We start from the raw sequence: 11055 nt of genomic DNA on the forward strand, positions 1-11055 counted from the left end.
CTAGCAATTGGTGGAGATTCGACCGTTGGATCGTGATGAGATTTTAGTATGTTCTTTGAGCATAATGTGGACTTTAGAAAGCTACAGATCCGAAATCCAATGTGCGGATCTTATGGATCGAGTTATGTAGAATTGTGAACCCTACCTTTGATCGAGAGTTGACTTTTGGTCAACATGTCTCGAAATGTTCTAAATACAAAAATTGGTACTACGGGAGACGCAGTGAAGTCGAGTGGGCCTACATTGGTTAGAGAGTGACTTGAAAATATGGGCTATGGTGATTACCTTAAATTCTTATATTAATATCAATTGTGATTACGACTTGGTTTTATAAATGTGATTTCTATGGAAATGTGATTTATATATATTTAGTCATAGACCTACATTTATTAAATATGATTTGGTTTGTGTACTGATGAGGATTGTAATATATGTGTGTTAATTATCTTTTAGTAATGGGAATGATAAGTATGATAAATGTTATGACCATGTGATCTTAGAATCCTATTAGAAGTATTTTGTGGAACTTATATGCTGGTGGAACATATTAGTTGGTGGCCACGAGAAGTGAATGTGGTAGGTGACTACGTTGTAATTATGGAGATGATGAGGTTTAGATATACCTGGTACATTTGGTAGGTGCCATATGCTTGCTTGGATTCCGTTGAGTGATGATCCGGAATCCCTTCCATTATGTGATTCCGTTGCGTGATGGTCCGGAATCCCTTCTATTATGTGATTCCGTTGAGTGATGGTTCGGAATCATATGCTTGTTTGGATTCCGTTGAGAGATGGTCCGGAATTCCTCCTATTTCGTGATTCCGTTGAGTGATGGTCCGGGATCGTACTCACCTTGGGATTCATTGAATTTGAATTGAGATAGCTTCAGAGATGTAGGCTTCGGCCGAACTATGTCACTCTAACCCTACTTTTCATTGTGTTGTATGAGATTATGATTGTGAGCGGTGGTGATTTGTTCAGATGAACTGTTGGATGCCTGGGTGACTCATTCGAAGTTTACAAATGTTTGGTATTGAATTCTTATGAAAGATTTATATTCAAGAGATGTAAACTGTGATTGACGGTTGGCTTTATCATTATTATCACATACTTGCATTGTTGTAACTCACCCGAGCTTCGCAGCTTATCTGAGTTCTTGATACCGATGCACGATTCCCATGGTGTAGGCAGTGATTGTATAGATGTCAAGTATGAAGAGATTACAAGAGATCGCTTGGTATTTTGGTTGGATTCTGTTAAATGGTCTAGAATCCCTACTCTTACTTATTTCCATAAAGGTAGTCCGACCTTAGAGTCGAATGAATATGAATTGTTCACAGTAAACATTGTGCATAAATTAGACTCATCATGTTAGTACTTGGAATCCAGGTGGGGAATTATGAAGGGATCCCTTATTAAAATTTGTGAATTGATATGGGACCTTATTGATTGAATAGCATAGTAATTATAGATATCATGCATCTTTGATTTTCAGAATTGATTAAGTAGAATGATTGCAGAATGATGTGGGATATGATTGTTATTATTATGATTAGTCTCATTGCTCAAAGTGGCTTGAGAATAATATTGTGCTTTGTTGGTTCTTGGATATGTTACATGTGGTGGATATAGGTTCCATGTTGAAAACATAGTGATTTATATGACGGATGAAGTGGAAATGTTGATTGTCATATTAGATTGTTATGTAGCCCTGAATCTAGTACTTCCATACTTGTCAAGTTCTAATGATTGATTGAAGAATGTTATATCTTTCGGTTTGAACGTACTCTAGTAAATGTAGATGGGTAGTGAAAGATGAACTACGAATGACTTGATCCCTATTGAGGGTACGTAGGCAGTCTAACGAGGAGATTAGATGCAGCCATAAAGTATTCGAAAAATTACTATGAAATTCGAGGCATGGCATGTGCTTGGTACATAACTCGGAGACGGGTATGTTAGATATATGGGTATTTGGTGACGTCACGTGTCGATCCTGGTCGTATGTCGGGATCGGGGCGTGACAATGCTACTACATCTATGGAGATATCAGATTTTCAGAAGGCATCAGCTTCTATGGATGAATAAATTTTAGCCATGTTTTTAGGGTGTTTTACCCCTAGTGGTCGAACCTACTAGGAGTGGTCGGAGCCCCCCCCATATTTTTCTAGGTTTATGATTTAATTTTGGACAATTTTTCTAAGTATTTGGAATAATTTGTTTGGTTTTGGTTTGTTTTGAATTATGGATTGTTATTTTATGGATATTATTTCTCGAATTGATTAATTGAATGAATGAAATTATATTTATGCATGAGACCAATTTAATTAATTTATTTCTAGGTATATGTCTAGTGGGGAAGTTATTTGTTTGGTTGATAGTGCTACCACGCACACCATATTACGTGAGCGACACTATTTTACTAACTTCGTACCTAAGAAAACACTTCTGAAAACTTTCTTAGGCCTATCCAACCTGATTGAAGGATACGGAAAGGCCCGTATCATGTTGTCCAATAGTACTGTCTTAACCATTAAAGATGCCCTCTATTCTCCACGTTCCGGAAGAACGTTGCTGAGTTTCAGAGATATTCAAGATAATTAATATCATATTGAAACCACTGAAGATAATGGTTCTGAATTTCTTTCTTCATACAAATATGCCCAAACGTGTATTCACCAGAATTTAGAACGTCTCCTGAGAAATTTGTACATAACAACCATTCGCGGCATAGAAGCCCACCATATGGCCAACCCTATGCCTGAGTTCCAGAGTGCTTTGTTGCTTTGGCATGAACGTATGGGACATCCTGGACGTGACAAGATGCGCCGTATCCTCAAATCATCACATGGCCATCAGTTACCTCTCTACGTTGGATTCCTTCCATGCAAAGCGTGTTCTTTGGGGAAGTTGAATACTCAACCCTTGATTATAAAGATTACTTATAACCCTCCAAAGTTTCTTCAGAGGATTGAATGGGATATTTGTGGACCTATTCAACCAACATGCCGACCATTTAGATATTTTATGGTGTTGGTTAATGCATCGACACGATGGTTACATGTTTGTTTGTTGTCCACATGCAACGTTACATTTGCAAAACTCCTAGCACAAATTATTAAGATAAGGGCTCACCACCTTAATTATCCGATTAAGTTGATTTGACTGGATAACACTAGAGAGTTTACGTCACAAACTTTTGACGATTATTTCATGTTAGTAAGGATTGAAGTGGAACATCCTGTACCCCATGTTCACACCAAAAACGGCTTGGCAGAAGCTTTCATAAAGCGCATTCAATTGATAGCTCAGACTTTGGTTATGCGAACCAAACTGCTGGTATCTGCCTAGGGCTATACGATATTGTATGCAGCTATGCTGGTTCGCCTGAGGCCCATCGTCACCCAACCTCATTCACCATTACAGTTGGTTACTAGATATGAGCCTGACGTCTCGCACTTATGTGTGTTTGGGTGCGCAGTCTATGTGCCAATAGCACCGCCACTACGTACCAAAATGGGTCATCAAAGAAAAATGGGAATCTATGTCAGTTATAATTCACCATCAATGGTTCGCTATTTAGAACCCTTGACAGGAGATCTATTTACTTCACATTTCGCGGATTGTCATTTTGATGAGACAATCTTCCCGTCGATAAGGGGAGATAAGTATGCTAATGTTCCTGGAGAACATCGTGAATTGTCGTGGTATGCTCCCACTATGTCTCATCTAAATCCCCGCACTGCTCAGTCTGAAACTGAGATGCAACGAATTATAGATCTTCAGGGCATTGCGTAGAGCATGCCAAATGCTTTTACTAATCTAGTAAAGGTGACAAGATCACATATACTAGCTGCAAACTCACTTGTAAGGATAGATGTACCCCGCGTACGTCGTAACACCAACTGGGAAAGTCATACCATCCCCAAAGGTGGGGAGGCTGCAACTTCCACGTGGCATGGTACTTTGGCGGCTAGCTAATCATCAGCTCCGATCCTGAAGCGTGGCAGACCCCTTGGTTCAAAAGATTCACAACCCCGGAAGAGGAATCGGCACTAATTAGTGACCCTAGTTTGAATCTGACCATCGCTCACTCATTTGTTCAAACGCATGAGGTTATTTTAAATTACGGTGATGTCTTAAGACGAGACAAACCGGCCTCCCGAGAATCGTGAGATTTCGGTCCACTACGCAGTATTAGATGGGGTTTGAAATTGGAATGAGATGATCGTCGACGATGCATTTACGTACACAATAGCTATTGACATCATGCTTAGTGATGACATTGAACCACGTTTCGTTGATGAATGCCGACATAGAACAGATTGGTCAAACTGGAAACAAGCCATCTAGGTCGAACTCAATTCGCTTGCAAAACATAAGGTGTTTAGGCCTGTAGCTCCTACTCCACCATATGTGAAACCCGTTGGCTACAAGTGGGTTCTCGTGAGGAAGCGTAGTGAGAAGAATGAAATAGTGTGATACAAAGCACGCCTCATAGCGTAAGACTTCTCTCAGCGCCCTGGGATTGATTATGAGGAGACGTATTCCTCAGTAATGAACGTTATAATGTTCCGCTACCTAATCAGTTTGGTAGTTTTCGAAAAACTGAATATGCAGCTTATAGACGTGGTAATTGCGTATCTCTATGGGGATCTAGATACAAAAATATATATGAAAGTTCCAGAAGGATTTCCATTGACTGGTTCAAATAATTCTAGATTAAGAAACACTCTCTCGATTAGATTGAGGAGGTCACTCTACGGATTGAAACAATCTGGGCAGATGTGGTATAACTGTCTAAGTGAATATTTGACAACAAACCCACAAGAATGTGTGGTTTCACTCCAAGACCGTTAACCACCTTCTTTGCATTATTCGATGTCGAATGGGCTGGCTACCCCGATAGCAGACGGTCCACTACGGGCTTCTGCGTCAGGGTTATGTGAACAATGAATTATGCCCATGCGTGTTCATAAAGAAGTCACATTCTGGGATTTGCAATCGTTGTAGTTTATGTCGACAACATGAACTTTATTGGAAGTCCCGCATAGCTTGAGGAAATTGCCCACCTGAAATCAGAATTTGAGATGAAAGATCTTGGAAAAAGCCAATATTATCTCGGCTTGGAGATCGAGCATTGTTCGGATGAAATTCTAGTACATCAATCAAAGTACACCCAAAAGGTATTGCGACATTTTAATGAGGATAAAGCGAAGCTTTCGAGTACACCTATGGTTGTTCGGACACTAGATGCTAAACGAGATCCCTTCTGTCCAAAAGAGGACGAGGAAGAGATTTTGGAACCCGAAGTTCCATACATAAATGCAATTGGAGCTTTATTGTACTTGGCTCAATGCATTAGACTTGACATCTCATTCGTTGTTAATTTATTGGCTAGATACAACAATCGCCCACATGCAGATACTGGAATGGTGTTAAAGACATTTCCAATACCTCAAGGGTATGATGGATTTGGGCTTGTTCTATACTTGTGAATCTTCGAAAGTTGCCGCCTTTCTCGGTTCTTGGATTGTTTCTTGCCTTGTTGGTTACGCAGATGCTGGATATATGTCTGACCCACACAGGGTACGTTCTCAAACGGGCTATATCTTTACCATTGGAGACATCGCTATATCTTGGAGGTCTACCAAGCAAACGCTAGTTGCGATTTTTTCAAACCATGCTGAGATTCTCACCCTGGATGAAGCATCGTTTAATGCTTTTGGTTGAGAGCAGTCATGGAACATATTCGGAGGGATACATCTGCAGTAGTATCGAGCAGTTAAAGAAGGGATAAATCAAGGGAGACAACACCAAGCACATAGCATTGAAGTTCTTTTATTCTCACCAGCAACAACAACATCAAAACATTGATGTCAAGCAAATCCGTTCACAGGATAACCTGACTGATCTCTTCACCAAGTCATTGCCCAAGTCTACATTTTAGAAGCTCGTCGAAGGAATCGGTATGCGTAAATTATCTGAGTTGAATCACTTGTAGTTCTCTTATTTGGAAATTATGTTTAACTCAAGGGGAGTATCCTGAAGCATACTCATTTGATCTTAATGTACTCATTTTCCTACGATTAGGAACATTTGTTCTACTGGGTTTTTGCTACCTAACGAGGTTTTAACGAAGCACCCATCCTGGGATGATCATACTCCGTTGAGTTCACTACTTTCGTCCTGTTTGACATTGGTTTTAGACATTATGCATACTTCTCACTTTTCTCCTTAGTCTATGGGTTTTCCCCATGCCTTGGGTTCTACCATAGTGAGGTTTTGTGAGTTTTACTACCAATGCATACTTTCTTTTAAATTTGAGACTTACATTCACCCATTGTGCTGTTGACTTCATCAACTGTTCTACCTTATATGTTGAAAATCTGATGTGATGTTTTGTTGAGTATTTACACACTCAAGGGGGAATGTTGTAATCATATTTGGAATATGAATGTGATTGTGTAAATCATAGTGTATCTAGGGATATCTTTTATATTCCCTTTAGTAGTCTAATTCCTATTAAGAGTTGTAATCCTAAAAGGGTAAGGATTTTACCTATCATACTACAATAAATAAAGGCACAATGGGGTGATACAACACACACCTCATAATTACATCTCTCTCTTTCTCTCTTGTTGCCACCGGCCTCCCCTCTCTTATTCCCTTAGAATAGCTCAGTTAAATAGGCCTACAACAATTTTATTTTTATTGAACTAGTCTTTGAATTGGAGATTTTAGCTTTGTTTTTGTTAGCTAGTTGTGGGCCCAATCAAACATTCTTCAATGATGAACCGTCTAGTTTTTAAGTCTCCATGCATGGATCAATTTTGCAAAATATTAACCAACTTGAAAATGATCTAACTGTGATGAATTTTTTTGACAAACCTACTGTTCAAAGAAACATTAATGAGAAGTAAATGGGTGAATGGTTTGAATTGAAATGAGTTTTTGCAAGGATGAAATATTTAAAAATTAGATTGTTCTGGTCATCGTAAAAGCTTATGAAGTGAGTTCCACAACTAATTCTTATTTTGTGTATAAAGTGAGGACCCCTCTCCTTAAACAACCTAAATCTATATATTCTTGAGTAATTCTAGGTAAACCAATTTTTTAGACCACATTTACAAATCATGTGTTGTCACACTAATAGAATATAAGCACATTATCAACAGTTAAGTAATAATCCAATTATCAACAATCATGTCGTATGATTTAAATTGATGGTTTCTTTAGTAGTACCCTATATTCTTCTATGCTAAAATTCAGTTGATAAGTCACTTAGTACTATGGTCTAGTGGTCTTCCTCTTCACTTGTAAGCATGTCGTATGATTTAAATTGATGGTTTCTTTAGTAGTACCCTATATTCTTCTATGCTAAAATTCAGTTGATAAGTCACTTAGTACTATGGTCTAGTGGTCTTCCTCTTCACTTGTAAGTAAGAGGTCTTAAGTTCGATTCTCACCAAATGCAAATTTGAACCACCTTATTGCTAGCCCATTAATTATAAGGCTTAACCCACTTCCCCACATCCTTAGTTTAGATTATATCGTTTGTTGAATACTGTTCATTAACAGTGATTTGACCAAACTGCCCTTCATATGTTGTCCATGTCCCTCTTTTTTAGTGTAGCACAGTAAATTTACAAGTTTGCCTTTATTGTGCATGTCTCGGTCATAGTACAAAGGAAAGGGGGATGAAAAAGCTCTTCGTTTTCATTTGCTTCCTAGAAATCTCTTGACTTCACTCTTCGTTTACCATCGACCACTTCTTCCCTGCTCCCCTTTCCCTCTTTGCCTCATCTTCCAACCCGTCCTCAACCGCCTTTCCAACTCCACCCACACATTCACCAACTTCCACTTTCCGACCTCACCACTCTTCTCCATAGTAGCCGTGCCAAATGCCTCTCTTCCTCTCATTCCTGCATACGTAATACCTGATAGCTTTTCTGTTTCACTCAAGTTAGAGATTTCTTCTGCAAAATCATCGACTGGTAGCAATTTGCAAATTCCCTAATCGTTTGACGTAATTTTGTTTCCATTTTTTTAGTTTTTCCTGTAATTTTTTAAAAGAGAAAAAAGGGTTATTTTGTCGCAAAAAGCATAACTATACTGCATTCTGTTTAAGGCTTGACAATTTCTCTATTCACAGGCTTTATCTTCGAATTAAGGTATTTTATTATTAATTTGATTGTGTTGTATTTCTTAATCTATATGAAATGGATGCACCTGATCCTGCAATTAAACATAAATTCTATGGAGTCTCATAAACATAATCATAATTGAGAATTCAGGTTAATTTTTAGAGTTTTGATTGGTCAAGACTATTTTAATAATAGACCTAGCAGGTGCTCTTGTTGCTTGGTGTGATGTGGTTATTCATGCTACTCCAATGACTACAACAAAACACTCGAGTAATATTTACAAATATGGACTTATTTCACACCTTTTGTTATGTTTTCTTGATTTCTATTCTCGTAGTACCTGTCGTTATCAAGTTGACAGTAGGGTATACTAATACTACTTTGCAAAAAATGTTTTGTTTGAACTATTTTTCTAAATGAATTTACTGTGATAAGCTTCTATCATCAGGCACCACCGATTTGCATAATGAGCTAGAAGAGTGTTCCAAATTTTGTTGAGAAAAATGTCCTATAGTTTTGGGAATGAGTTATGTCACAAACCTTGCTATAATTCCTATTTAAAAGGAGAAGCTTTGCACCTTTACTCAAATAAATGACTTCAATTTTTTTTCTTTACATGGATGCATGATTGTTAGTGATTCTTTAAACCACAACTCTATTGTTATTGGCGCAAGAGCATCTAGTGTTGTAGTTTGTATTTTCCAAGTTCCAACATAATAGTAAGTTCAAATCTTTCTCTCTCGATTTCTCTTCTATTACAAGTGGGTTTTCCTTTGTATCTCGTTCTGTGGATCTAATTGGGGGCAAATTTATTGAATTTTGGTTGAATTGGAATGTGGATTTTATTTGGTTTCTTTTGTTTGTTGATGGCATCAAGTTGCGTTTTTTGCTTGATCTATTGTCTTGTTTGTAATATAATCCTTGAAAGGTATTCGATTTGATTTGACTTTGGTTGAATTGGCATGTGGGTTAATTGGATTTGTTTTAATTTCTATGTTAAGCTCTTCAATTTCTTTTTCTGTTTTCACTTTCTGTTTTTTCTAATGACTTTTACATATAATTTTTCACTTTCTACGAATGGATCTAGACGACACCTGGAGACGAATGCTAAATCTAACGCCGTTCAAGTTGGAATACTAGTGAATGCGTAAACTTTCGTACATTTACAGATTCATCATGCATACTTTTATAATAATTGGCATGCCGCATTTCAGTTGCCAAGTCATAAATGTTAGCAATCTGTTTGTTTTCCCTTTTTGTTTCTCATGAGTTAAATATTTAGTATTTTCATTTTTTTTTCTCCTTTTCTTTTATGTAAGTTGAATATTTAGTATAAGATCGAATATTTTGGGTGAAGAAAAGAAGCTTTTGATACCTTGCCATCCAAAGAAAGTTTTGGTATCTTGTGCTTCACTCTGTTAGAAAACTCAGGAAGTTAGAATTTGAGTCTGGTTAGTTTATGTAGTTTTTATCTAGCTGCATTTCTATTCTTTGAGGTGTCAAATTCGAGCCTCTAAATTTGAGGTAATTCCTTCATGTATGTCAGTTTTTAATGATCAGAATTCTATTTGCAATATGTTATTTGATCTTTTAAAGTCAAATTTTACATAATATGGTACACATTACTTTACTTTTGAAGTTTTGAAGTATCACTCAACTGTTGCTTGTTAATTCTTTTTATTTTTCTATTTTTTGGGAAGTCTTACATCAAGAACAGTAAAAGATGTTTGATGAACTTGAAACTTTGTATTCATTCCTTATTTATGGCAAAGAAGTTCCAGAAACACATTGTGCAATATGAGAAGCAGAAGAATTAGGGGATAATCCAATGGACTGCACTACTGTAAAGCTGCTTGCCTGATTTAATTATATATATCGTATGTGGGAATGTGAAATAATTTTTTTTATATGTGAATGTGAACTGAAATGAAAAAATCAACAATTTAATTGTTGTTTATTTGTTTATTTATTTATTTTTTTGCAAACTTTGTTATTTGTTAGTATGTTTTCTAACTAAAAGTTGTCATGCTTTGTTCAATGTTGATCCTATCATGCACTCTTTATTTCTCAATGTGTTTTCATTTGTCAATATTTCAATATATTTGTATTTAATTGATTAAGTTTGTGTCTTTACTGGTTTAAAATGAAGTTTCAAGTGTTTTGAAGTTGTCCCAATGGCAGTGTGAGACATTTAAAATTTTTGTTGTCCAATTGGTCAACTACACTTTAATATTTATGATGTTCTACTTCCATTACTGAGGCAATCTTACATATATCAATCAGTGTTTAAAGATTCTCTTTGTTTCTGCTGCCAGGAAAACAATAATATCAGTGTTGTTGTTGGTTTATTTACAAAGGGGATTCGACTATTGGCTACTATGTAATCTAAATTCATACAAAGGTATGTCTCTGTTATGAAATTTTAGCTTCTAATTTTGTGCGCATATGATTCACTTGAACAACTACGATTACTTAGTTTGCTCTTTTGACTTTAGTGTTATTGTGACAACACTTTGAGAACCAAATAAGAAGTATGAACCAACAGTATGACATCTTTTCATTTGGATTTTGTTTACGATTGAGGCCAATTTGAATTAGTGCATCTAAATGTGAATGTCTAAAAACTGTTGTGGTGTTTTTACTCATTTGCAAAAATTTAAACTTTCAGAAAACCCAACTTCAAATCCAACTAAAACCAAGAAAAATAAACTTGAAAACAACAAAATACAATCGTAAGACAATGAATAACAATGGATCATATAAGAATTTTCTTTCTTTAGTCATATTGTGGAGAAGCATTAAAAGTTACACAAAGCATGAAGTAGCACATGATAAAAGATGACATATAAAGTATTTAACATACTTAAACATGATAAACCACAACTCTAAGAACTAATTAGGCTTGGAA

This window comes from Malus domestica, chromosome 06 (genome assembly GCF_042453785.1).
Source record: "Malus domestica chromosome 06, GDT2T_hap1".
NCBI classification, from domain to species: domain Eukaryota; kingdom Viridiplantae; phylum Streptophyta; class Magnoliopsida; order Rosales; family Rosaceae; genus Malus; species Malus domestica.